The sequence below is a fragment of the Eptatretus burgeri genome, chromosome 17 (genome assembly GCF_056783735.1).
Source record: "Eptatretus burgeri isolate ZD-2024b chromosome 17, Ebu_testis_v1, whole genome shotgun sequence".
Taxonomy (NCBI): domain Eukaryota; kingdom Metazoa; phylum Chordata; class Myxini; order Myxiniformes; family Myxinidae; genus Eptatretus; species Eptatretus burgeri.
In genome coordinates this window covers 43,588,113-43,615,484 of record NC_140977.1, presented here as the reverse complement: position 1 = coordinate 43,615,484, position 27,372 = coordinate 43,588,113, and the positions used below count along the sequence as shown (strand labels likewise).

General features: G+C 66.1%; 1 protein-coding gene across 1 annotated transcript in view; it reads left to right on the top strand.

Moving 5' to 3' along the window:
* LOC147009923 (uncharacterized) overlaps positions 1-27,372 on the top strand; it is a 124,022-nt gene that overhangs the window by 77,845 nt on the left and 18,805 nt on the right. The gene's annotated exons all lie outside the window — the stretch shown is intronic.

Sequence of the window (27,372 nt, the reverse complement as noted above, 5' to 3'; positions counted from 1 at the left end):
TCGAGGAGAGCGGAGAGCGGACACCGAGGATCGAGGAGAGCGGAGAGCGGACACCGAGGATCGAGGAGAGCGGAGAGCGGACACCGAGGATCGAGGAGAGCGGAGAGCGGACACCGAGGATCGAGGAGAGCGGAGAGCGGACACCGAGGATCGAGGAGAGCGGAGAGCGGACACCGAGGATCGAGGAGAGCGGAGAGCGGACACCGAGGATCGAGGAGAGCGGAGAGCGGACACCGAGGATCGAGGAGAGCGGAGAGCGGACACCGAGGATCGAGGAGAGCGGAGAGCGGACACCGAGGATCGAGGAGAGCGGAGAGCGGACACCGAGGATCGAGGAGAGCGGAGAGCGGACACCGAGGATCGAGGAGAGCGGAGAGCGGACACCGAGGATCGAGGAGAGCGGAGAGCGGACACCGAGGATCGAGGAGAGCGGAGAGCGGACACCGAGGATCGAGCAGAGCGGAGAGCGGACACCGAGGATCGAGGAGAGCGGGGACCGAGGATCGAGGAGAGCGGAGAGCGGGGACCGAGGATCGCGGAGAGCGGAGAGCGGGGACCGAGGATCGAGGAGAGCGGAGAGCGAGGACCGAGGATCGAGGAGAGCGGAGAGCGGACACCGAGGATCGAGGAGAGCGGGGACCGAGGATCGAGGAGAGCGGGGACCGAGGATCGAGGAGAGCGGGGACCGAGGATCGAGGAGAGCGGGGACCGAGGATCGAGGAGAGCGGGGACCGAGGATCGAGGAGAGCGGGGACCGAGGATCGAGGAGAGCGGAGACCGAGGATCGAGGAGAGCGGAGACCGAGGATCGAGGAGAGCGGAGACCGAGGATCGAGGAGAGCGGAGACCGAGGATCGAGGAGAGCGGAGACCGAGGATCGAGGAGAGCGGAGACCGAGGATCGAGGAGAGCGGAGACCGAGGATCGAGGAGAGCGGAGACCGAGGATCGAGGAGAGCGGAGACCGAGGATCGAGGAGAGCGGAGACCGAGGATCGAGGAGAGCGGAGACCGAGGATCGAGGAGAGCGAGGATCGAGGAGGGCGGAGATCGAGGAGACCGAGGATCGAGGAGAGCGGAGACCGAGGATCGAGGAGAGCGGAGACCGAGGATCGAGGAGAGCGGAGACCGAGGATCGAGGAGAGCGGGGATCGAGGAGAGCGGAGACCGAGGATCGAGGAGAGCGGAGACCGAGGATCGAGGAGAGCGGAGACCGAGGATCGAGGAGAGCGGAGACCGAGGATCGAGGAGAGCGGAGACCGAGGATCGAGGAGAGCGGAGACCGAGGATCGAGGAGAGCGGAGACCGAGGATCGAGGAGAGCGGAGACCGAGGATCGAGGAGAGCGGAGAGCGGAGACCGAGGATCGAGGAGAGCGGAGACCGAGGATCGAGGAGAGCGGAGACCGAGGATCGAGGAGAGCGGAGACCGAGGATCGAGGAGAGGGGAGACCGAGGATCGAGGAGAGCGGAGACCGAGGATCGAGGAGAGCGGAGACGGGACACGGAGGATCGGGGAGAGCGGAGACCGAGGATCGAGGAGAGCGGAGACCGAGGATCGAGGAGAGGGGAGACCGAGGATCGAGGAGAGCGGAGACCGAGGATCGAGGAGAGCGGAGACCGAGGATCGAGGAGAGCGGAGACCGAGGATCGAGGAGAGCGGAGACCGAGGATCGAGGAGAGCGGAGACCGAGGATCGAGGAGAGCGGAGAGCGGACACCGAGGATCGAGGAGAGCGGAGAGCGGACACCGAGGATCGAGGAGAGCGGAGAGCGGACACCGAGGATCGAGGAGAGCGGAGAGCGGACACCGAGGATCGAGGAGAGCGGAGAGCGGAGAGCGGACACCGAGGATCGAGGAGAGCGGAGAGCGGACACCGAGGATCGAGGAGAGCGGAGAGCGGACACCGAGGATCGAGGAGAGCGGAGAGCGGACACCGAGGATCGAGGAGAGCGGAGAGCGGACACCGAGGATCGAGGAGAGCGGAGAGCGGACACCGAGGATCGAGGAGAGCGGAGAGCGGACACCGAGGATCGAGGAGAGCGGAGAGCGGACACCGAGGATCGAGGAGAGCGGAGAGCGGACACCGAGGATCGAGGAGAGCGGAGAGCGGACACCGAGGATCGAGGAGAGCGGAGAGCGGACACCGAGGATCGAGGAGAGCGGAGAGCGGACACCGAGGATCGAGGAGAGCGGAGAGCGGACACCGAGGATCGAGGAGAGCGGAGAGCGGACACCGAGGATCGAGGAGAGCGGAGAGCGGACACCGAGGATCGAGGAGAGCGGAGAGCGGACACCGAGGATCGAGGAGAGCGGGGACCGAGGATCGAGGAGAGCGGACACCGAGGATCGAGGAGAGCGGGGACCGAGGATCGAGGAGAGCGGAGAGCGGGGACCGAGGATCGCGGAGAGCGGAGAGCGGGGACCGAGGATCGAGGAGAGCGGAGACCGAGGATCGAGGAGAGCGGAGACCGAGGATCGAGGAGAGCGGAGACCGAGGATCGAGGAGAGCGGAGACCGAGGATCGAGGAGAGCGGAGACCGAGGATCGAGGAGAGCGGAGACCGAGGATCGAGGAGAGCGGAGACCGAGGATCGAGGAGAGCGGAGACCGAGGATCGAGGAGAGCGGAGAGCGGAGACCGAGGATCGAGGAGAGCGGAGACCGAGGATCGAGGAGAGCGGAGACCGAGGATCGAGGAGAGCGGAGACCGAGGATCGAGGAGAGCGGAGACCGAGGAGAGCGGAGACCGAGGATCGAGGAGAGCGGAGACCGAGGATCGAGGAGAGCGGAGACCGAGGATCGAGGAGAGCGGAGACCGAGGATCGAGGAGAGCGGAGACCGAGGATCGAGGAGAGCGGAGACCGAGGATCGAGGAGAGCGGAGACCGAGGATCGAGGAGAGCGGAGACCGAGGATCGAGGAGAGCGGAGACCGAGGATCGAGGAGAGCGGAGACCGAGGATCGAGGAGAGCGGAGACCGAGGATCGAGGAGAGCGGAGAGCGGAGACCGAGGATCGAGGAGAGCGGAGACCGAGGATCGAGGAGAGCGGAGAGCGGAGACCGAGGATCGAGGAGAGCGGAGACCGAGGATCGAGGAGAGCGGAGACCGAGGATCGAGGAGAGCGGAGACCGAGGATCGAGGAGAGCGGAGACCGAGGATCGAGGAGAGCGGAGAGCGGACACCGAGGATCGAGGAGAGCGGAGAGCGGACACCGAGGATCGAGGAGAGCGGAGAGCGGACACCGAGGATCGAGGAGAGCGGAGAGCGGACACCGAGGATCGAGGAGAGCGGAGAGCGGACACCGAGGATCGAGGAGAGCGGAGAGAGGACACGGAGGATCGAGGAGAGCGGAGACCGAGGATCGAGGAGAGCGGAGAGCGAGGATCGAGGAGAGCGGAGAGCGGGATCGAGGAGAGCGGAGAGCCGAGGATCGAGGAGAGCGGAGAGCGAGGGATCGAGGAGAGCGGAGACCGGGGATCGAGGAGAGCGGAGACCGTCGAGGAGAGCGGAGACCGAGGATCGAGGAGAGCGGGGACCTAGGATCGAGGAGAGCGGGGACCGAGGATCGAGGAGAGCGGGGACCGAGGATCGAGGAGAGCGGGACCGAGGATCGAGGAGAGCGGGACCGAGGATCGAGGAGAGCGGGACCGAGGATCGAGGAGAGCGGAGACCGAGGATCGAGGAGAGCGGAGAGCGAGGATCGAGGAGAGCGAGGAGACCGAGGATCGAGGAGAGCGGAGACCGAGGATCGAGGAGAGCGGAGACCGAGGATCGAGGAGAGCGGAGACCGAGGATCGAGGAGAGGAGACCGAGGATCGAGGAGAGGAGACCGAGGATCGAGGAGAGCGGAGACCGAGGATCGAGGAGAGCGGGAGACCGAGGATCGAGGAGAGCGGAGAGCGGGAGACCGAGGATCGAGGAGAGCGGAGACCGAGGATCGAGGAGAGCGGGAGACCGAGGATCGAGGAGAGCGGAGACCGAGGATCGAGGAGAGCGGAGACCGAGGATCGAGGAGAGCGGAGACCGAGGATCGAGGAGAGCGGAGAGCGGACACCGAGGATCGAGGAGAGCGGAGAGCGGACACCGAGGATCGAGGAGAGCGGAGAGCGGACACCGAGGATCGAGGAGAGCGGAGAGCGGACACCGAGGATCGAGGAGAGCGGAGAGCGGACACCGAGGATCGAGGAGAGCGGAGAGCGGACACCGAGGATCGAGGAGAGCGGAGAGCGGACACCGAGGATCGAGGAGAGCGGAGAGCGGACACCGAGGATCGAGGAGAGCGGAGAGCGGACACCGAGGATCGAGGAGAGCGGAGAGCGGACACCGAGGATCGAGGAGAGCGGAGAGCGGACACCGAGGATCGAGGAGAGCGGAGAGCGGACACCGAGGATCGAGGAGAGCGGAGAGCGGACACCGAGGATCGAGGAGAGCGGAGAGCGGACACCGAGGATCGAGGAGAGCGGAGAGCGGACACCGAGGATCGAGGAGAGCTGAGAGCGGACACCGAGGATCGAGGAGAGCGGAGAGCGGACACCGAGGATCGAGGAGAACGAGAATGAGGATCGAGGAGAATGAGGATCGAGGATCGAGGAGATCGAGGAGAGCGGAGAGCGGGGATCGAGGAGAGCGGAGAGCGGGGATCGAGGAGAGCGGGGATCGAGGAGAGCGGAGACCGGGGATCGAGGAGAGCGGAGACCGGGGATCGAGGAGAGCGGAGACCGGGGATCGAGGAGAGCGGAGACCGAGGATCGAGGAGAGCGGGGACCGAGGATCGAGGAGAGCGGGGACCGAGGATCGAGGAGAGCGGAGACCGGGGATCGAGGAGAGCGGAGACCGGGGATCGAGGAGAGCGGAGACCGAGGATCGAGGAGAGCGGGGACCGAGGATCGAGGAGAGCGGGGACCGAGGATCGAGGAGAGCGGAGACCGAGGATCGAGGAGAGCGGAGACCGAGGATCGAGGAGAGCGGAGACCGAGGATCGAGGAGAGCGGAGACCGAGGATCGAGGAGAGCGGAGACCGAGGATCGAGGAGAGCGGAGACCGAGGATCGAGGAGAGCGGAGACCGAGGATCGAGGAGAGCGGAGAGCGGAGACCGAGGATCGAGGAGAGCGGAGACCGAGGATCGAGGAGAGCGGAGACCGAGGATCGAGGAGAGCGGAGACCGAGGATCGAGGAGAGCGGAGACCGAGGATCGAGGAGAGCGGAGACCGAGGATCGAGGAGAGCGGAGACCGAGGATCGAGGAGAGCGGAGACCGAGGATCGAGGAGAGCGAGGAGACCGAGGATCGAGGAGAGCGGGAGACCGAGGATCGAGGAGAGCGGAGAGCGGACGAGGATCGAGGAGAGCGCAGACCGAGGATCGAGGAGAGCGGAGACCGAGGATCGAGGAGAGCGGAGACCGAGGATCGAGGAGAGCGGAGACCGAGGATCGAGGAGAGCGGAGACCGAGGATCGAGGAGAGCGGAGACCGAGGATCGAGGAGAGCGGAGACCGAGGATCGAGGAGAGCGGAGACCGAGGATCGAGGAGAGCGGAGACCGAGGATCGAGGAGAGCGGAGACCGAGGATCGAGGAGAGCGGAGAGCGGAGACCGAGGATCGAGGAGAGCGGAGACCGAGGATCGAGGAGAGCGGAGAGCGGACACCGAGGATCGAGGAGAGCGGAGAGCGGACACCGAGGATCGAGGAGAGCGGAGAGCGGACACCGAGGATCGAGGAGAGCGGAGAGCGGACACCGAGGATCGAGGGGAGGGAGGATCGAGGAGAATGAGGATCGGGGATCGAGGAGATCGAGGAGAGCGGGGATCGAGGAGAGCGGAGACCGAGGATCGAGGAGAGCGGAGACCGAGGATCGAGGAGAGCGGAGACGGAGGATCGAGGAGAGCGGAGACGGAGGATCGAGGAGAGCGGAGACCGAGGATCGAGGAGAGGGGGGACCGAGGATCGATGAGGGCGGAGACCGAGGATCGAGGAGAGCGGAGACCGAGGATCGAGGAGAGCGGAGACCGAGGATCGAGGAGAGCGGAGACCGAGGATCGAGGAGAGCGGAGACCGAGGATCGAGGAGAGCGGAGACCGAGGATCGAGGAGAGCGGAGACCGAGGATCGAGGAGAGCGGAGACCGAGGATCGAGGAGAGCGGAGACCGAGGATCGAGGAGAGCGGAGACCGAGGATCGAGGAGAGCGGAGACCGAGGATCGAGGAGAGCGGAGACCGAGGATCGAGGAGAGCGGAGACCGAGGATCGAGGAGAGCGGAGACCGAGGATCGAGGAGAGCGGGGACCGAGGATCGAGGAGAGCGGAGACCGAGGATCGAGGAGAGCGGAGACCGAGGATCGAGGAGAGCGGAGACCGAGGATCGAGGAGAGCGGAGACCGAGGATCGAGGAGAGCGGAGACCGAGGATCGAGGAGAGCGGAGACCGAGGATCGAGGAGAGCGGAGACCGAGGATCGAGGAGAGCGGAGACCGAGGATCGAGGAGAGCGGAGACCGAGGATCGAGGAGAGCGGAGACCGAGGATCGAGGAGAGCGGAGACCGAGGATCGAGGAGAGCGGAGACCGAGGATCGAGGAGAGCGGGGATCGAGGAGAGCGGAGACCGAGGATCGAGGAGAGCGGAGACCGAGGATCGAGGAGAGCGGAGACCGAGGATCGAGGAGAGCGGGAGAGCGGAGACCGAGGATCGAGGAGAGCGGAGAGCGGAGACCGAGGATCGAGGAGAGCGGAGACCGAGGATCGAGGAGAGCGGAGACCGAGGATCGAGGAGAGCGGAGACCGAGGATCGAGGAGAGCGGGAGACCGAGGATCGAGGAGAGCGGAGACCGAGGATCGAGGAGAGCGGAGACCGAGGATCGAGGAGAGCGGAGACCGAGGATCGAGGAGAGCGGAGACCGAGGATCGAGGAGAGCGGAGACCGAGGATCGAGGAGAGCGGGAGACCGAGGATCGAGGAGAGCGGAGACCGAGGATCGAGGAGAGCGGAGACCGAGGATCGAGGAGAGCGGAGACCGAGGATCGAGGAGAGCGGAGACCGAGGATCGAGGAGAGCGGAGAGCGGAGACCGAGGATCGAGGAGGAGAGCGGAGACCGAGGATCGAGGAGAGCGGAGACCGAGGATCGAGGAGAGCGGAGACCGAGGATCGAGGAGAGCGGAGACCGAGGATCGAGGAGAGCGGAGACCGAGGATCGAGGAGAGCGGAGACCGAGGATCGAGGAGAGCGGAGACCGAGGATCGAGGAGAGCGGAGACCGAGGATCGAGGAGGGCGGAGACTGAGGATCGAGGAGAGCGGAGACCGAGGATCGAGGAGAGCGGAGACCGAGGATCGAGGAGAGCGGAGACCGAGGATCGAGGAGAGCGGAGACCGAGGATCGAGGAGAGCGGAGACCGAGGATCGAGGAGAGCGGAGACCGAGGATCGAGGAGAGCGGAGACCGAGGATCGAGGAGAGCGGAGACCGAGGATCGAGGAGAGCGGAGACCGAGGATCGAGGAGAGCGGAGACCGAGGATCGAGGAGAGCGGAGAGCGGACACCGAGGATCGAGGAGAGCGGAGAGCGGACACCGAGGATCGAGGAGAGCGGAGAGCGGACACCGAGGATCGAGGAGAGCGGAGAGCGGACACCGAGGATCGAGGAGAGCGGAGAGCGGACACCGAGGATCGAGGAGAGCGGAGAGGGGACACCGAGGATCGAGGAGAGCGGAGAGCGGACACCGAGGATCGAGGAGAGCGGAGAGCGGACACCGAGGATCGAGGAGAGCGGAGAGCGGACACCGAGGATCGAGGAGAGCGGAGAGCGGACACCGAGGATCGAGGAGAGCGGAGAGCGGACATCGAGGAGAGCGGACACCGAGGATCGAGGAGAGCGGAGAGCGGACACCGAGGATCGAGGAGAGCGGAGAGCGGACACCGAGGATCGAGGAGAGCGGAGAGCGGACACCGAGGATCGAGGAGAGCGGAGAGCGGACACCGAGGATCGAGGAGAGCGGAGAGCGGACACCGAGGATCGAGGAGAGCGGAGAGCGGACACCGAGGATCGAGGAGAGCGGAGAGCGGACACCGAGGATCGAGGAGAGCGGAGAGCGGACACCGAGGATCGAGGAGAGCGGAGAGCGGACACCGAGGATCGAGGAGAGCGGAGAGCGGACACCGAGGATCGAGGAGAGCGGAGAGCGGACACCGAGGATCGAGGAGAGCGGAGAGCGGAGGCCGAGGATCGAGGAGGGCGGAGACCGAGGATCGAGGAGAGCGGGGAGCGAGGAGAGCGGAGACCGAGGATCGAGGAGAGCGGAGACCGAGGATTGAGGAGAGCGGAGACCGAGGATCGAGGAGAGCGGAGACCGAGGATCGAGGAGAGCGGAGACCGAGGATCGAGGAGAGCGGAGACCGAGGATCGAGGAGAGCGGAGACCGAGGATCGAGGAGAGCGGAGACCGAGGATCGAGGAGAGCGGAGACCGAGGATCGAGGAGAGCGGAGAGCGGAGACCGAGGATCGAGGAGAGCGGAGAGCGGAGACCGAGGATCGAGGAGAGCAGAGACCGAGGATCGAGGAGAGCTGAGACCGAGGATCGAGGAGAGCGGAGAGCGGAGACCGAGGATCGAGGAGAGCGGAGACCGAGGATCGAGGAGAGCGGAGACCGAGGATCGAGGAGAGCGGAAACCGAGGATCGAGGAGAGCGGAGACCGAGGATCGTGGAGAGCGGAGAGCGGAGACCGAGGATCGAGGAGAGCGGAGACCGAGGATCGAGGAGAGCGGAAACCGAGGATCGAGGAGAGCGGAGACCGAGGATCGTGGAGAGCGGAGACCGGACACCGAGGATCGAGGAGAGCGGACACCGAGGATCGAGGAGAGCGGAGAGCGGACACCGAGGATCGAGGAGAGCGGAGAGCGGACACCGAGGATCGAGGAGAGCGGAGAGCGGACACCGAGGATCGAGGAGAGCGGAGACCGAGGATCGAGGAGAGCGGAGACCGAGGATCGAGGAGAGCGGAGACCGAGGATCGAGGAGAGCGGAGACCGAGGATCGAGGAGAGCGGGGACCGAGGGTCGAGGAGAGCGGGAACCGAGGATCGAGGAGAGCGGAGACCGAGGATCGAGGAGAGCGGAGACCGAGGATCGAGGAGAGCGGAGACCGAGGATCGAGGAGAGCGGGAGACCGAGGATCGAGGAGAGCGGGAGACCGAGGATCGAGGAGATCGGAGACCGAGGATCGAGGAGAGCGGAGACCGAGGATCGAGGAGAGAGGAGAGCGGAGACCGAGGATCGAGGAGAGCGGAGACCGAGGATCGAGGAGAGCGGAGAGCGGAGACCGAGGATCGAGGAGAGCGGAGACCGAGGATCGAGGAGAGCGGAGACCGAGGATCGAGGAGAGCGGAGACCGAGGATCGAGGAGAGCGGAGAGCGGGGATCGAGGATCGAGGAGAGCGGAGAGCGGAGACCGAGGATCGAGGAGAGCGGAGACCGAGGATCGAGGAGAGCGGGAGACCGAGGATCGAGGAGAGCGGAGACCGAGGATCGAGGAGAGCGGAGACCGAGGATCGAGGAGAGCGGAGACCGAGGATCGAGGAGAGCGGAGAGCGGAGACCGAGGATCGAGGAGAGCGGAGAGCGGAGACCGAGGATCGAGGAGAGCGGAGACCGAGGATCGAGGAGAGCGGAGACCGAGGATCGAGGAGAGCGGAGAGCGGAGACTGAGGATCGAGGAGAGCGGAGAGCGGAGACCGAGGACCGAGGAGAGCGGAGACCGAGGATCGAGGATAGCGGAGACCGAGGATCGAGGAGAGCGGAGACCGAGGATCGAGGAGAGCGGAGACCGAGGATCGAGGAGAGCGGAGACCGAGGATCGAGGAGAGCGGAGACCGAGGATCGAGGATCGAGGAGAGCGGAGACCGAGGATCGAGGAGAGCGGAGACCGAGGATCGAGGAGAGCGGAGACCGAGGATCGAGGAGAGCGGAGACCGAGGATCGAGGAGAGCGGAGACCGAGGATCGAGGAGAGCGGGGACCGAGGATCGAGGAGAGCGGAGAGCGGAGACCGAGGATCGAGGAGAGCGGAGACCGAGGATCGAGGAGAGCGGAGACCGAGGATCGAGGAGAGCGGAGACCGAGGATCGAGGATCGAGGAGAGCGGAGACCGAGGATCGAGGAGAGCGGAGAGCGGACACCGAGGATCGAGGAGAGCGGAGAGCGGACACCGAGGATCGAGGAGAGCGGAGAGCGGACACCGAGGATCGAGGAGAGCGGAGAGCGGACACCGAGGATCGAGGAGAGCGGAGAGCGGACACCGAGGATCGAGGAGAGCGGAGAGCGGACACCGAGGATCGAGGAGAGCGGAGAGCGGACACCGAGGATCGAGGAGAGCGGAGAGCGGACACCGAGGATCGAGGAGAGCGGAGAGCGGACACCGAGGATCGAGGAGAGCGGAGAGCGGACACCGAGGATCGAGGAGAGCGGAGAGCGGACACCGAGGATCGAGGAGAGCGGAGAGCGGACACCGAGGATCGAGGAGAGCGGAGAGCGGACACCGAGGATCGAGGAGAGCGGAGAGCGGACACCGAGGATCGAGGAGAGCGGAGACCGAGGATCGAGGAGAGCGGAGACCGAGGATCGAGGAGAGCGGAGAGCGGAGACCGAGGATCGAGGAGAGCGGAGACCGAGGATCGAGGAGAGCGGAGACCGAGGATCGAGGAGAGCGGAGACCGAGGATCGAGGAGAGCGGAGACCGAGGATCGAGGAGAGCGGAGACCGAGGATCGAGGAGAGCGGAGACCGAGGATCGAGGAGAGCGGAGACCGAGGATCGAGGAGAGCGGAGACCGAGGATCGAGGAGAGCGGAGACCGAGGATCGAGGAGAGCGGAGACCGAGGATCGAGGAGAGCGGAGACCGAGGATCGAGGAGAGCGGAGACCGAGGATCGAGGAGAGCGGAGACCGAGGATCGAGGAGAGCGGAGACCGAGGATCGAGGAGAGCGGGGATCGAGGAGAGCGGAGACCGAGGATCGAGGAGAGCGGAGACCGAGGATCGAGGAGAGCGGAGAGCGGAGACCGAGGAGAGCGGAGAGCGGAGACCGGGGATCGAGGAGAGCTGAGACCAGGGATCGAGGAGAGCGGAGAGCGGAGACCGAGGATCGAGGAGAGCGGAGAGCGGAGACCGAGGATCGAGGAGAGCGGAGACCGAGGATCGAGGAGACCGAGGATCGAGGAGAGCGGAGACCGAGGATCGAGGAGAGCGGAGACCGAGGATCGAGGAGAGCGGAGACCGAGGATCGAGGCGAGCGGAGACCGAGGATCGAGGAGAGCGGAGACCGAGGACCGAGGAGAGGGGAGACAGAGGACCGAGGGGAGCGGAGACCGGGGATCGAGGAGACCGGAGACCGAGGATCGAGGAGAGCGGAGACCGAGGATCGAGGAGGGCGGAGACCGAGGATCGAGGAGAGCGGAGAGGAGACCGAGGATCGAGGAGAGCGGAGAGCGGAGACCGAGGATCGAGGAGAGCGGAGAGCGGACACCGAGGATCGAGGAGAGCGGAGAGCGGACACCGAGGATCGAGGAGAGCGGAGAGCGGACACCGAGGATCGAGGAGAGCGGAGAGCGGACACCGAGGATCGAGGAGAGCGGAGAGCGGACACCGAGGATCGAGGAGAGCGGAGAGCGGACACCGAGGATCGAGGAGAGCGGAGAGCGGACACCGAGGATCGAGGAGAGCGGAGAGCGGACACCGAGGATCGAGGAGAGCGGAGAGCGGACACCGAGGATCGAGGAGAGCGGAGAGCGGACACCGAGGATCGAGGAGAGCGGAGAGCGGACACCGAGGATCGAGGAGAGCGGAGAGCGGACACCGAGGATCGAGGAGAGCGGAGAGCGGACACCGAGGATCGAGGAGAGCGGAGAGCGGACACCGAGGATCGAGGAGAGCGGAGAGCGGACACCGAGGATCGAGGAGAGCGGAGAGCGGACACCGAGGATCGAGGAGAGCGGAGAGCGGACACCGAGGATCGAGGAGAGCGGAGAGCGGACACCGAGGATCGAGGAGAGCGGAGAGCGGACACCGAGGATCGAGGAGAGCGGAGAGCGGACACCGAGGATCGAGGAGAGCGGAGAGCGGACACCGAGGATCGAGGAGAGCGGAGAGCGGACACCGAGGATCGAGCAGAGCGGAGAGCGGACACCGAGGATCGAGGAGAGCGGGGACCGAGGATCGAGGAGAGCGGAGAGCGGGGACCGAGGATCGCGGAGAGCGGAGAGCGGACACCGAGGATCGAGGAGAGCGGAGAGCGAGGACCGAGGAACGAGGAGAGCGGAGACCGGACACCGAGGATCGAGGAGAGCGGGGACCGAGGATCGAGGAGAGCGGGGACCTAGGATCGAGGAGAGCGGGGACCGAGGATCGAGGAGAGCGGAGACCGAGGATCGAGGAGAGCGGAGACCGAGGATCGAGGAGAGCGGAGACCGAGGATCGAGGAGAGCGGAGACCGAGGATCGAGGAGAGCGGAGACCGAGGATCGAGGAGAGCGGAGACTGAGGATCGAGGAGATCGGAGACCGAGGATCGAGGAGAGCGGAGACCGAGGATCGAGGAGAGCGGAGACCGAGGATCGAGGAGAGCGGAGACCGAGGATCGAGGAGAGCGGAGACCGAGGATCGAGGAGAGCGGAGACCGAGGATCGAGGAGAGCGGAGACCGAGGATCGAGGAGAGCGGAGACCGAGGATCGAGGAGAGCGGAGACCGAGGATCGAGGAGAGCGGAGACCGAGGATCGAGCAGAGCGGAGAGCGGACACCGAGGATCGAGGAGAGCGGGGACCGAGGATCGAGGAGAGCGGAGAGCGGGGACCGAGGATCGCGGAGAGCGGAGAGCGGGGACCGAGGATCGAGGAGAGCGGAGACCGAGGATCGAGGAGAGCGGAGACCGAGGATCGAGGAGAGCGGAGACCGAGGATCGAGGAGAGCGGAGACCGAGGATCGAGGAGAGCGGGGATCGAGGAGAGCGGAGACCGAGGATCGAGGAGAGCGGAGACCGAGGATCGAGGAGAGCGGAGACCGAGGATCGAGGAGAGCGGAGAGCGGAGACCGAGGATCGAGGAGAGCGGAGAGCGGACACCGAGGATCGAGGAGAGCGGAGACCGAGGATCGAGGTGAGCGGAGACCGAGGATCGAGGAGTGCGGAAACCGAGGATCGAGGAGAGCGGAGACCGAGGATCGTGGAGAGCGGAGTCCGGACACCGAGGACCGAGGAGAGCGGACACCAAGGATCGAGGAGAGCGGAGAGCGGAGACCGAGGATCGAGGAGAGCAGAGACCGAGGATCGAGGAGAGCGGAGAGCGGAGACCGAGGATCGAGGAGAGCGGAGACCGAGGATCGAGGAGAGCGGAGAGCGGAGACCGAGGATCGAGGAGAGCGGAGAGCGGACACCGAGGATCGAGGAGAGCGGAGACCGAGGATCGAGGAGAGTGGAGAGCGGACACCGAGGATCGAGGAGAGCGGAGAGCGGACACCGAGGATCGAGGAGAGCGGAGAGCGGACACCGAGGATCGAGGAGAGCGGAGAGCGGACACCGAGGATCGAGGAGAGCGGAGAGCGGACACCGAGGATCGAGGAGAGCGGAGAGCGGACACCGAGGATCGAGGAGAGCGGAGAGCGGACACCGAGGATCGAGGAGAGCGGAGAGCGGACACCGAGGATCGAGGAGAGCGGAGAGCGGACACCGAGGATCGAGGAGAGCGGAGAGCGGACACCGAGGATCGAGGAGAGCGGGGACCGAGGATCGAGGAGAGCGGAGAGCGGGGACCGAGGATCGCGGAGAGCGGAGAGCGGGGACCGAGGATCGAGGAGAGCGGAGACCGAGGATCGAGGAGAGCGGAGACCGAGGATCGAGGAGAGCGGAGACCGAGGATCGAGGAGATCGGAGACCGAGGATCGAGGAGAGCGGGGGCCGGGGATCGAGGAGAGCGGAGAGACCGAGGATCGAGGAGAGCGGAGACCGAGGATCGAGGAGAGCGGAGACCGAGGATCGAGGAGAGCGGAGACCGAGGATCGAGGAGAGCGGAGACCGAGGATCGAGGAGAGCGGAGACCGAGGATCGAGGAGAGCGGAGACCGAGGATCGAGGAGAGCGGAGACCGAGGATCGAGGAGAGCGGAGACCGAGGATCGAGGAGAGCGGAGAGCGGAGACCGAGGAGAGCGGAGAGCGGAGACCGGGGATCGAGGAGAGCGGAGACCGAGGATCGAGGAGAGCGGAGAGCGGAGACCGAGGAGAGCGGAGAGCTGAGACCGAGGATCGAGGAGAGCGGAGAGCGGAGACCGAGGATCGAGAAGAGCGGAGACCGAGGATCGAGGAGAGCGAGACCGAGGATCGAGGAGAGCGGAGACCGAGGATCGAGGAGAGCGGAGACCGAGGATCGAGGAGAGCGGAGACCGAGGATCGAGGCGAGCGGAGACCGAGGACCGAGGAGAGCGGAGACCGAGGACCGAGGAGAGCGGAGACCGAGGATCGAGGAGAGCGGAGACCGAGGATCGAGGAGAGCGGAGACCGAGGATCGAGGAGAGCGGAGACCGAGGATCGAGGAGAGCGGAGACCGAGGATCGAGGAGAGCGGAGAGCGGAGACCGAGGATCGAGGAGAGCGGAGAGCGGACACCGAGGATCGAGGAGAGCGGAGAGCGGACACCGAGGATCGAGGAGAGCGGAGAGCGGACACCGAGGATCGAGGAGAGCGGAGAGCGGACACCGAGGATCGAGGAGAGCGGAGAGCGGACACCGAGGATCGAGGAGAGCGGAGAGCGGACACCGAGGATCGAGGAGAGCGGAGAGCGGACACCGAGGATCGAGGAGAGCGGAGAGCGGACACCGAGGATCGAGGAGAGCGGAGAGCGGACACCGAGGATCGAGGAGAGCGGAGAGCGGACACCGAGGATCGAGGAGAGCGGAGAGCGGACACCGAGGATCGAGGAGAGCGGAGAGCGGACACCGAGGATCGAGGAGAGCGGAGAGCGGACACCGAGGATCGAGGAGAGCGGAGAGCGGACACCGAGGATCGAGGAGAGCGGAGAGCGGACACCGAGGATCGAGGAGAGCGGAGAGCGGACACCGAGGATCGAGGAGAGCGGAGAGCGGACACCGAGGATCGAGGAGAGCGGAGAGCGGACACCGAGGATCGAGGAGAGCGGAGAGCGGACACCGAGGATCGAGGAGAGCGGAGAGCGGACACCGAGGATCGAGGAGAGCGGAGAGCGGACACCGAGGATCGAGGAGAGCGGAGAGAGCGGACACCGAGGATCGAGGAGAGCGGAGACCGAGGATCGAGGAGAGCGGAGAGCGGGGACCGAGGATCGAGGAGAGCGGAGACCGAGGATCGAGGAGAGCGGAGACACCGAGGATCGAGGAGAGCGGAGACCGAGGATCGAGGAGAGCGGAGACCGAGGCTCGAGGAGAGCGGAGACCGGGGATCGAGGAGAGCGGAGACCGAGGATCGAGGAGAGCGGGGACCGAGGATCGAGGAGAGCGGGAACCGAGGATCGAGGAGAGCGGAGACCGAGGATCGAGGAGAGCGGAGACCGAGGATCGAGGAGAGCGGAGACCGAGGATCGAGGAGAGCGGAGACCGAGGATCGAGGAGAGCGGAGACCGAGGATCGAGGAGAGCGGAGACCGAGGATCGAGGAGAGCGGAGACCGAGGATCGAGGAGAGCGGAGACCGAGGATCGAGGAGAGCGGAGACCGAGGATCGAGGAGAGCGGAGACCGAGGATCGAGGAGAGCGGAGACCGAGGATCGAGGAGAGCGGAGACCGAGGATCGAGGAGAGCGGAGACCGAGGATCGAGGAGAGCGGAGACCGAGGATCGAGGAGAGCGGAGACCGAGGATCGAGGAGAGCGGAGACCGAGGATCGAGGAGAGCGGAGACCGAGGATCGAGGAGAGCGGAGACCGAGGATCGAGGAGAGCGGAGACCGAGGATCGAGGAGAGCGGAGACCGAGGATCGAGGAGAGCGGAGACCGAGGATCGAGGAGAGCGGAGAGCGGAGACCGAGGAGAGCGGAGAGCGGAGACCGAGGAGAGCGGAGAGCGGAGACCGGGGATCGAGGAGAGCTGAGACCGGGGATCGAGGAGAGCGGAGAGCGGAGACCGAGGATCGAGGAGAGCGGAGAGCGGAGACCGAGGATCGAGGAGAGCGGAGACCGAGGATCGAGGAGACCGAGGATCGAGGAGAGCGGAGACCGAGGATCGAGGAGAGCGGAGAGCGGAGACCGAGGATCGAGGAGAGCGGAGACCGAGGATCGAGGCGAGCGGAGACCGAGGATCGAGGAGAGCGGAGACCGAGGACCGAGGAGAGCGGAGACCGAGGACCGAGGAGAGCGGAGACCGAGGATCGAGGAGAGCGGAGACCGAGGATCGAGGAGAGCGGAGACCGAGGATCGAGGAGAGCGGAGACCGAGGATCGAGGAGAGCGGAGAGCGGACACCGAGGATCGAGGAGAGCGGAGAGCGGACACCGAGGATCGAGGAGAGCGGAGAGCGGACACCGAGGATCGAGGAGAGCGGAGAGCGGACACCGAGGATCGAGGAGAGCGGAGAGCGGACACCGAGGATCGAGGAGAGCGGAGAGCGGACACCGAGGATCGAGGAGAGCGGAGAGCGGACACCGAGGATCGAGGAGAGCGGAGAGCGGACACCGAGGATCGAGGAGAGCGGAGAGCGGACACCGAGGATCGAGGAGAGCGGAGAGCGGACACCGAGGATCGAGGAGAGCGGAGAGCGGACACCGAGGATCGAGGAGAGCGGAGAGCGGACACCGAGGATCGAGGAGAGCGGAGAGCGGACACCGAGGATCGAGGAGAGCGGAGAGCGGACACCGAGGATCGAGGAGAGCGGAGAGCGGACACCGAGGATCGAGGAGAGCGGAGAGCGGACACCGAGGATCGAGGAGAGCGGAGAGCGGACACCGAGGATCGAGGAGAGCGGAGAGCGGACACCGAGGATCGAGGAGAGCGGAGAGCGGACACCGAGGATCGAGCAGAGCGGAGAGCGGACACCGAGGATCGAGGAGAGCGGGGACCGAGGATCGAGGAGAGCGGGGACCGAGGATCGAGGAGAGCGGAGACCGAGGATCGAGGAGAGCGGAGACCGAGGATCGAGGAGAGCGGAGACCGAGGATCGAGGAGAGCGGAGACCGAGGATCGAGGAGAGCGGAGACCGAGGATCGAGGAGAGCGGAGACCGAGGATCGAGGAGAGCGGAGACCGAGGATCGAGGAGAGCGGAGACCGAGGATCGAGGAGAGCGGGGACCGAGGATCGAGGAGAGCGGAGACCGAGGATCGAGGAGAGCGGAGACCGAGGATCGAGGAGAGCGGAGACCGAGGATCGAGGAGAGCGGAGACCGAGGATCGAGGAGAGCGGAGACCGAGGATCGAGGAGAGCGGAGACCGAGGATCGAGGAGAGCGGAGACCGAGGATCGAGGAGAGCGGAGACCGAGGATCGAGGAGAGCGGAGACCGAGGATCGAGGAGAGCGGAGACCGAGGATCGAGGAGAGCGGAGACCGAGGATCGAGGAGAGCGGAGACCGAGGATCGAGGAGAGCGGAGACCGAGGATCGAGGAGAGCGGAGACCGAGGATCGAGGAGAGCGGAGACCGAGGATCGAGGAGAGCGGAGACCGAGGATCGAGGAGAGCGGAGACCGAGGATCGAGGAGAGCGGAGACCGAGGATCGAGGAGAGCGGAGACCGAGGATCGAGGAGAGCGGAGACCGAGGATCGAGGAGAGCGGAGAGCGGAGACCGAGGATCGAGGAGAGCAGAGACCGAGGATCGAGGAGAGCGGAGAGCGGAGACCGAGGATCGAGGAGAGCAGAGACCGAGGATCGAGGAGAGCGGAGACCGAGGATCGAGGAGAGCGGAGACCGAGGATCGAGGAGAGCGGAGAGCGGACACCGAGAATCGAGGAGAGCGGAGAGCGGACACCGAGAATCGAGGAGAGCGGAGAGCGGACACCGAGGATCGAGGAGAGCGGAGAGCGGACACCGAGGATCGAGGAGAGCGGAGACCGAGGATCGAGGAGAGCGGAGAGCGGAGACCGAGGATCGAGGAGAGCGGAGACCGAGGATCGAGGAGAGCGGAGACCGAGGATCGAGGAGAGCGGAGACCGAGGATCGAGGAGAGCGGAGAGCGGGGATCGAGGATCGAGGAGAGCGGAGAGCGGAGAGCGGACACCGAGGATCGAGGAGAGCGGAGAGCGGACACCGAGGATCGAGGAGAGCGGAGAGCGGACACCGAGGATCGAGGAGAGCGGAGAGCGGACACCGAGGATCGAGGAGAGCGGAGAGCGGACACCGAGGATCGAGGAGAGCGGAGAGCGGACACCGAGGATCGAGGAGAGCGGATCGGACACCGAGGATCGAGGAGAGCGGAGACCGAGGATCGAGGAGAGCGGAGACCGAGGATCGAGGAGAGCGGAGACCGAGGATCGAGGAGAGCGGAGAGCGAGGATCGAGGAGAGCGGAGACCGAGGATCGAGGAGAGCGGAGACCGAGGATCGAGGAGAGCGGAGACCGAGGATCGAGGAGAGCGGAGACCGAGGATCGAGGAGAGCGGAGACCGAGGATCGAGGAGAGCGGAGACCGAGGATCGAGGAGAGCGGAGGACGAGGATCGAGGAGAGCGGAGAGCGGAGACCGAGGATCGAGGAGAGCGGAGACCGAGGATCGAGGAGAGCGGAGACCGAGGATCGAGGAGAGCGGAGACCGAGGATCGAGGAGAGCGGAGACCGAGGATCGAGGAGAGCGGAGACCGAGGATCGAGGAGAGCGGAGACCGAGGATCGAGGAGAGCGGAGACCGAGGATCGAGGAGAGCGGAGACCGAGGATCGAGGAGAGCGGAGAGCGGAGACCGAGGATCGAGGAGAGCGGAGACCGAGGATCGAGGAGAGCGGAGACCGAGGATCGAGGAGAGCGGAGACCGAGGATCGAGGAGAGCGGAGACCGAGGATCGAGGAGAGCGGAGAGCGGAGACCGAGGATCGAGGAGAGCGGAGACCGAGGAGAGCGGAGACCGAGGATCGAGGAGAGCGGAGAGCGGAGACCGAGGATTGAGGAGAGCAGAGACCGAGGATCGAGGAGAGCGGAGACAGAGGATCGAGGAGAGCGGAGAGACCGAGGATCGAGGAGAGCGGAGACCGAGGATCGAGGAGAGCGGAGAGCGGAGACCGAGGATCGAGGAGAGCGGAGAGCGGACACCGAGGATCGAGGAGAGCGGAGAGCGGACACCGAGGATCGAGGAGAGCGGAGAGCGGACACCGAGGATCGAGGAGAGCGGAGAGCGAGGATCGAGGAGAGCGAGACCGAGGATCGAGGAGAGCGGAGACCGAGGATCGAGGAGAGCGGAGACCGAGGATCGAGGAGAGCGGAGACCGAGGATCGAGGAGAGCGGAGACCGAGGATCGAGGAGAGCGGGAACCGAGGATCGAGGAGAGCGGAGACCGAGGATCGAGGAGAGCGGAGACCGAGGATCGAGGAGAGCGGAGACCGAGGATCGAGGAGAGCGGAGACCGAGGATCGAGGAGAGCGGAGACCGAGGATCGAGGAGAGCGGAGACCGAGGATCGAGGAGAGCGGAGACCGAGGATCGAGGAGAGCGGAGACCGAGGATCGAGGAGAGCGGAGACCGAGGATCGAGGAGAGCGGAGACCGAGGATCGAGGAGAGCGGAGACCGAGGATCGAGGAGAGGGGAGACCGGAGACCGAGGATCGAGGAGAGCGGAGACCGAGGATCGAGGAGAGCGGAGACCGAGGATCGAGGAGAGCGGAGACCGAGGATCGAGGAGAGCGGAGACCGAGGATCGAGGAGAGCGGAGACCGAGGATCGAGGAGAGCGGAGACCGAGGATCGAGGAGAGCGGAGAGCGGAGACCGAGGATCGAGGAGAGCGGAGACCGAGGATCGAGGAGAGCGGAGACCGAGGATCGAGGAGAGCGGAGACCGAGGATCGAGGAGAGCGGAGAGCGGAGACCGAGGATCGAGGAGAGCGGAGACCGAGGATCGAGGAGAGCGGAGACCGAGGATCGAGGAGAGCGGAGAGCGGAGACCGAGGATCGAGGAGAGCGGAGAGCGGAGACCGAGGATCGAGGAGAGCGGAGAGCGGAGACCGAGGATCGAGGAGAGCGGAGAGCGGAGACCGAGGATCGAGGAGAGCGGAGAGCGGAGACCGAGGATCGAGGAGAGCGGAGACAGGACACCGGGGATCGAGGAGAGCGGAGAGCGGAGACCGAGGATCGAGGAGAGCGGAGAGCGGAGACCGAGGATCGAGGAGAGCGGAGACCGAGGATCGAGGAGACCGAGGATCGAGGAGAGCGGAGACCGAGGATCGAGGAGAGCGGAGACCGAGGATCGAGGAGAGCGGAGACCGAGGATCGAGGCGAGCGGAGACCGAGGATCGAGGAGAGCGGAGACCGAGGACCGAGGAGAGCGGAGACCGAGGACCGAGGAGAGCGGAGACCGAGGATCGAGGAGAGCGGAGACCGAGGATCGAGGAGAGCGGAGACCGAGGATCGAGGAGAGCGGAGACCGAGGATCGAGGAGAGCGGAGACCGAGGATCGAGGAGAGCGGAGACCGAGGATCGAGGAGAGCGGAGAGCGGAGACCGAGGATCGAGGAGAGCGGAGAGCGGAGACCGAGGATCGAGGAGAGCGGAGAGCGGAGACCGAGGATCGAGGAGAGCGGAGAGCGGACACCGAGGATCGAGGAGAGCGGAGAGCGGACACCGAGGATCGAGGAGAGCGGAGAGCGGACACCGAGGATCGAGGAGAGCGGAGAGCGGACACCGAGGATCGAGGAGAGCGGAGAGCGGACACCGAGGATCGAGGAGAGCGGAGAGCGGACACCGAGGATCGAGGAGAGCGGAGAGCGGACACCGAGGATCGAGGAGAGCGGAGAGCGGACACCGAGGATCGAGGAGAGCGGAGAGCGGACACCGAGGATCGAGGAGAGCGGAGAGCGGACACCGAGGATCGAGGAGAGCGGAGAGCGGACACCGAGGATCGAGGAGAGCGGAGAGCGGACACCGAGGATCGAGGAGAGCGGAGAGCGGACACCGAGGATCGAGGAGAGCGGAGAGCGGACACCGAGGATCGAGGAGAGCGGAGAGCGGACACCGAGGATCGAGGAGAGCGGAGAGCGGACACCGAGGATCGAGGAGAGCGGACACCGAGGATCGAGGAGAGCGGAGAGCGGAGACCGAGGATCGAGGAGAGCGGAGACCGAGGATCGAGGAGAGCGGAGACCGAGGATCGAGGAGAGCGGAGACCGGACACCGAGGATCGAGGAGAGCGGAGACCGAGGATCGAGGAGAGCGGAGACCGAGGATCGAGGAGAGCGGAGACCGAGGATCGAGGAGAGCGGGAACCGAGGATCGAGGAGAGCGGAGACCGAGGATCGAGGAGAGCGGAGACCGAGGATCGAGGAGAGCGGAGACCGAGGATCGAGGAGAGCGGAGACCGAGGATCGAGGAGAGCGGAGACCGAGGATCGAGGAGAGCGGAGACCGAGGATCGAGGAGAGCGGAGACCGAGGATCGAGGAGAGCGGAGACCGAGGATCGAGGAGAGCGGAGACCGAGGATCGAGGAGAGCGGAGACCGAGGATCGAGGAGAGCGGAGACCGAGGATCGAGGAGAGCGGAGACCGAGGATCGAGGAGAGCGGAGACCGAGGATCGAGGAGAGCGGAGACCGAGGATCGAGGAGAGCGGAGACCGAGGATCGAGGAGAGCGGAGACCGAGGATCGAGGAGAGCGGAGACCGAGGATCGAGGAGAGCGGAGACCGAGGATCGAGGAGAGCGGAGCCCGAGGATCGAGGAGAGCGGAGACCGAGGATCGAGGAGAGCGGAGAGCGGACACCGAGGATCGAGGAGAGCGGAGAGCGGACACCGAGGATCGAGGAGAGCGGAGAGCGGACACCGAGGATCGAGGAGAGCGGAGAGCGGAGACCGAGGATCGAGGAGAGCGGAGAGCGGACACCGAGGATCGAGGAGAGCGGAGAGCGGACACCGAGGATCGAGGAGAGCGGAGACCGAGGATCGAGGAGAGCGGAGACCGCGGATCGAGGAGAGCGGAGAGCGAGAGCGGACACCGAGGAGCAAGGAGAGCGGAGAGCGGACACCGAGGATCGAGGAGAGCGGAGAGCGGACACCGAGGATCGAGGAGAGCGGAGAGCGGACACCGAGGATCGAGGAGAGCGGAGAGCGGACACCGAGGATCGAGGAGAGCGGAGAGCGGACACCGAGGATCGAGGAGAGCGGAGACCGAGGATCGAGGAGAGCGGAGACCGAGGATCGAGGAGAGCGGAGACCGAGGATCGAGGAGAGCGGAGACCGAGGATCGAGGAGAGCGGAGACCGAGGATCGAGGAGAGCGGAGACCGAGGATCGAGGAGAGCGGAGACCGAGGATCGAGGAGAGCGGAGACCGAGGATCGAGGAGAGCGGAGACCGAGGATCGAGGATCGAGGAGAGCGGAGACCGAGGATCGAGGAGAGCGGAGAGCGGACACCGAGGATCGAGGAGAGCGGAGAGCGGACACCGAGGATCGAGGAGAGCGGGGACCGAGGATCGAGGAGAGCGGAGACCGAGGATCGAGGAGAGCGGAGACCGAGGATCGAGGAGAGCGGAGACCGAGGATCGAGGAGAGCGGAGACCGAGGATCGAGGAGAGCGGGGACCGAGGATCGAGGAGAGCGGAGACCGAGGATCGAGGAGAGCGGAGACCGAGGAGAGCGGAGAGCAGAGACCGAGGATCGAGGAGAGCGGAGACCGAGGATCGAGGAGACCGAGGATCGAGGAGACCGAGGATCGAGGAGAGCGGAGAGCGGAGACCGAGGATCGAGGAGAGCGGAGACCGAGGATCGAGGAGAGCGGAGACCGAGGATCGAGGAGAGCGGAGAGCGGAAAGCGGGGATCGAGGAGAGCGGGGATCGAGGAGAGCGGGGATCGAGGAGAGCGGAGACCGAGGATCGAGGAGAGCGGAGACCGAGGATCGAGGAGAGCGGAGACCGAGGATCGAGGAGAGCGGAGACCGAGGATCGAGGAGAGCGGAGACCGAGGATCGAGGAGAGCGGAGACCGAGGATCGAGGAGAGCGGAGACCGAGGATCGAGGAGAGCGGAGACCGAGGATCGAGGAGAGCGGGGACCGAGGATCGAGGAGAGCGGGGATCGAGGACACCGAGGATCGAGGAGAGCGGAGACCGAGGATCGAGGAGAGCGGAGACCGAGGATCGAGGAGAGCGGAGACCGAGGATCGAGGAGAGCGGAGACCGAGGATCGAGGAGAGCGGAGACCGAGGATCGAGGAGAGCGGAGACCGAGGATCGAGGAGAGCGGAGACCGAGGATCGAGGAGAGCGGAGACCGAGGATCGAGGAGAGCGGGGATCGAGGAGAGCGGAGACCGAGGATCGAGGAGAGCGGAGACCGAGGATTGAGGAGAGCGGAGACCGAGGATCGAGGAGAGCGGAGACCGAGGATCGAGGAGAGCGGAGACCGAGGATCGAGGAGAGCGGAGACCGAGGATCGAGGAGAGCGGAGACCGAGGATCGAGGAGAGCGGAGACCGAGGATCGAGGAGAGCGGAGACCGAGGATCGAGGAGAGCGGGGACCGAGGATCGAGGAGAGCGGAGACCGAGGATCGAGGAGAGCGGAGACCGAGGATCGAGGAGAGCGGAGAGCGGAGACCGAGGATCGAGGAGAGCGGAGACCGAGGATCGAGGAGAGCGGAGACCGAGGATCGAGGAGAGCGGAGACCGAGGATCGAGGAGAGCGGAGACCGAGGATCGAGGAGAGCGGAGACCGAGGATCGAGGAGAGCGGAGACCGAGGATCGAGGAGAGCGGAGACCGAGGATCGAGGAGAGCGGAGACCGAGGATCGAGGAGAGCGGAGACCGAGGATCGAGGAGAGCGGAGACCGAGGATCGAGGAGAGCGGAGACCGAGGAGAGCGGAGACCGAGGATCGAGGAGAGCGGAGAGCGGAGACCGAGGAGAGCGGAGAGCGGAGACCGAGGAGAGCGGAGAGCGGAGACCGGGGATCGAGGAGAGCTGAGACCGGGGATCGAGGAGAGCGGAGAGCGGAGACCGAGGATCGAGGAGAGCGGAGAGCGGAGACCGAGGATCGAGGAGAGCGGAGACCGAGGATCGAGGAGACCGAGGATCGAGGAGAGCGGAGACCGAGGATCGAGGAGAGCGGAGACCGAGGATCGAGGAGAGCGGAGACCGAGGATCGAGGAGAGCGGAGACCGAGGATCGAGGAGAGCGGAGACCGAGGACCGAGGAGAGCGGAGACCGAGGAGAGCGGAGACCGAGGAGAGCGGAGACTGAGGATCGAGGAGAGCGGAGACCGAGGATCGAGGAGAGCGGAGACCGAGGATCGAGGAGAGCGGAGACCGAGGATCGAGGAGAGCGGAGACCGAGGATCGAGGAGAGCGGAGACCGAGGATCGAGGAGAGCGGAGAGCGGACACCGAGGATCGAGGAGAGCGGAGAGCGGACACCGAGGATCGAGGAGAGCGGACAGCGGACACCGAGGATCGAGGAGAGCGGACAGCGGACACCGAGGATCGAGGAGAGCGGAGAGCGGACACCGAGGATCGAGGAGAGCGGAGAGCGGACACCGAGGATCGAGGAGAGCGGAGAGCGGACACCGAGGATCGAGGAGAGCGGAGAGCGGACACCGAGGATCGAGGAGAGCGGAGAGCGGACACCGAGGATCGAGGAGAGCGGAGAGCGGACACCGAGGATCGAGGAGAGCGGAGAGCGGACACCGAGGATCGAGGAGAGCGGAGAGCGGACACCGAGGATCGAGGAGAGCGGAGAGCGGACACCGAGGATCGAGGAGAGCGGAGAGCGGACACCGAGGATCGAGGAGAGCGGAGAGCGGACACCGAGGATCGAGCAGAGCGGAGAGCGGACACCGAGGATCGAGGAGAGCGGGGACCGAGGATCGAGGAGAGCGGAGAGCGGGGACCGAGGATCGCGGAGAGCGGAGAGCGGGGACCGAGGATCGAGGAGAGCGGAGAGCGGGGACCGAGGATCGAGGAGAGCGGAGAGCGAGGACCGAGGATCGAGGAGAGCGGAGAGCGGACACCGAGGATCGAGGAGAGCGGGGACCGAGGATCGAGGAGAGCGGGGACCGAGGATCGAGGAGAGCGGGGACCGAGGATCGAGGAGAGCGGGGACCGAGGATCGAGGAGAGCGGGGACCGAGGATCGAGGAGAGCGGGGACCGAGGATCGAGGAGAGCGGCGACCGAGGATCGAGGAGAGCGGGGACCGAGGATCGAGGAGAGCGAGGATCGAGGAGAGCGGAGACCGAGGATCGAGGAGAGCGGAGACCGAGGATCGAGGAGAGCGGAGACCGAGGATCGAGGAGAGCGGAGACCGAGGATCGAGGAGAGCGGAGACCGAGGATCGAGGAGAGCGGAGACCGAGGATCGAGGAGAGCGGAGACCGAGGATCGAGGAGAGCGGAGACCGAGGATCGAGGAGAGCGGAGACCGAGGATCGAGGAGAGCGGAGACCGAGGATCGAGGAGAGCGGAGACCGAGGATCGAGGAGAGCGGAGACCGAGGATCGAGGAGAGCGGAGACCGAGGATCGAGGAGAGCGGAGAACGAGGAGAGCGGAGACCGAGGATCGAGGAGAGCGGAGAGCGGAGACCGAGGATCGAGGAGAGCGGAGAGCGGAGACCGAGGATCGAGGAGAGCGGAGACCGAGGATCGAGGAGAGCGGAGACCGAGGATCGAGGAGAGCGGAGACCGAGGATCGAGGAGAGCGGAGAGCGGACACCGAGGATCGAGGAGAGCGGAGAGCGGACACCGAGGATCGAGGAGAGCGGAGAGCGGACACCGAGGATCGAGGAGAGCGGAGACCGAGGATCGAGGAGAGCGGAGAGCGGAGACCGAGGATCGAGGAGAGCGGAGACCGAGGATCGAAGAGAGCGGAGACCGAGGATCGAGGAGAGCGGAGAGCGGGGATCGAGGAGAGCGGAGAGCGGAGAGCGGACACCGAGGATCGAGGAGAGCGGAGAGCGGACACCGAGGATCGAGGAGAGCGGAGAGCGGACACCGAGGATCGAGGAGAGCGGAGAGCGGACACCGAGGATCGAGGAGAGCGGAGAGCGGACACCGAGGATCGAGGAGAACGAGGATCGAGGAGAATGAGGATCGAGGATCGAGGAGATCGAGGAGAGCGGAGAGCGGGGATCGAGGAGAGCGGAGAGCGGGGATCGAGGAGAGCGGAGACCGGGGATCGAGGAGAGCGGAGACCGAGGATCGAGGAGAGCGGGGACCGAGGATCGAGCAGAGCGGGGACCGAGGATCGAGGAGAGCGGGGACCGAGGATCGAGGAGAGCGGGGACCGAGGATCGAGGAGAGCGGAGACCGAGGATCGAGGAGAGCGGAGACCGAGGATCGAGGAGAGCGGAGACCGAGGATCGAGGAGAGCGGAGACCGAGGATCGAGGAGAGCGGAGACCGAGGAGAGCGGAGACCGAGGATCGAGGAGAGCGGAGACCGAGGAGAGCGGAGACCGAGGAGAGCGGAGACCGAGGATCGAGGAGAGCGGAGAGCGGAGACCGAGGATCGAGGAGAGCAGAGACCGAGGATCGAGGAGAGCAGAGACCGAGGATCGAGGAGAGCGGAGACCGAGGATCGAGGAGAGCGGAGACCGAGGATCGAGGAGAGCGGAGAGCGGAGACCGAGGATCGAGGAGAGCGGAGAGCGGAGACCGAGGATCGAGGAGAGCAGAGACCGAGGATCGAGGAGAGCGGAGACCGAGGATCGAGGAGAGCGGAGACCGAGGATCGAGGAGAGCGGAGACCGAGGATCGAGGAGAGCGGAGAGCGGACACCGAGAATCGAGGAGAGCGGAGAGCGGACACCGAGGATCGAGGAGAGCGGAGAGCGGACACCGAGGATCGAGGAGAGCGGAGACCGAGGATCGAGGAGAGCGGAGAGCGGAGACCGAGGATCGAGGAGAGCGGAGACCGAGGATCGAGGAGAGCGGAGACCGAGGATCGAGGAGAGCGGAGAGCGGGGATCGAGGAGAGCGGAGAGCGGAGAGCGGACACCGAGGATCGAGGAGAGCGGAGAGCGGACACCGAGGATCGAGGAGAGCGGAGAGCGGACACCGAGGATCGAGGAGAGCGGAGAGCGGACACCGAGGATCGAGGAGAGCGGAGAGCGGACACCGAGGATCGAGGAGAACGAGGATCGAGGAGAATGAGGATCGAGGATCGAGGAGATCGAGGAGAGCGGAGAGCGGGGATCGAGGAGAGCGGAGAGCGGGGATCGAGGAGAGCGGAGAGCGGGGATCGAGGAGAGCGGAGAGCGGGGATCGAGGAGAGCGGAGACCGGGGATCGAGGAGAGCGGAGACCGAGGA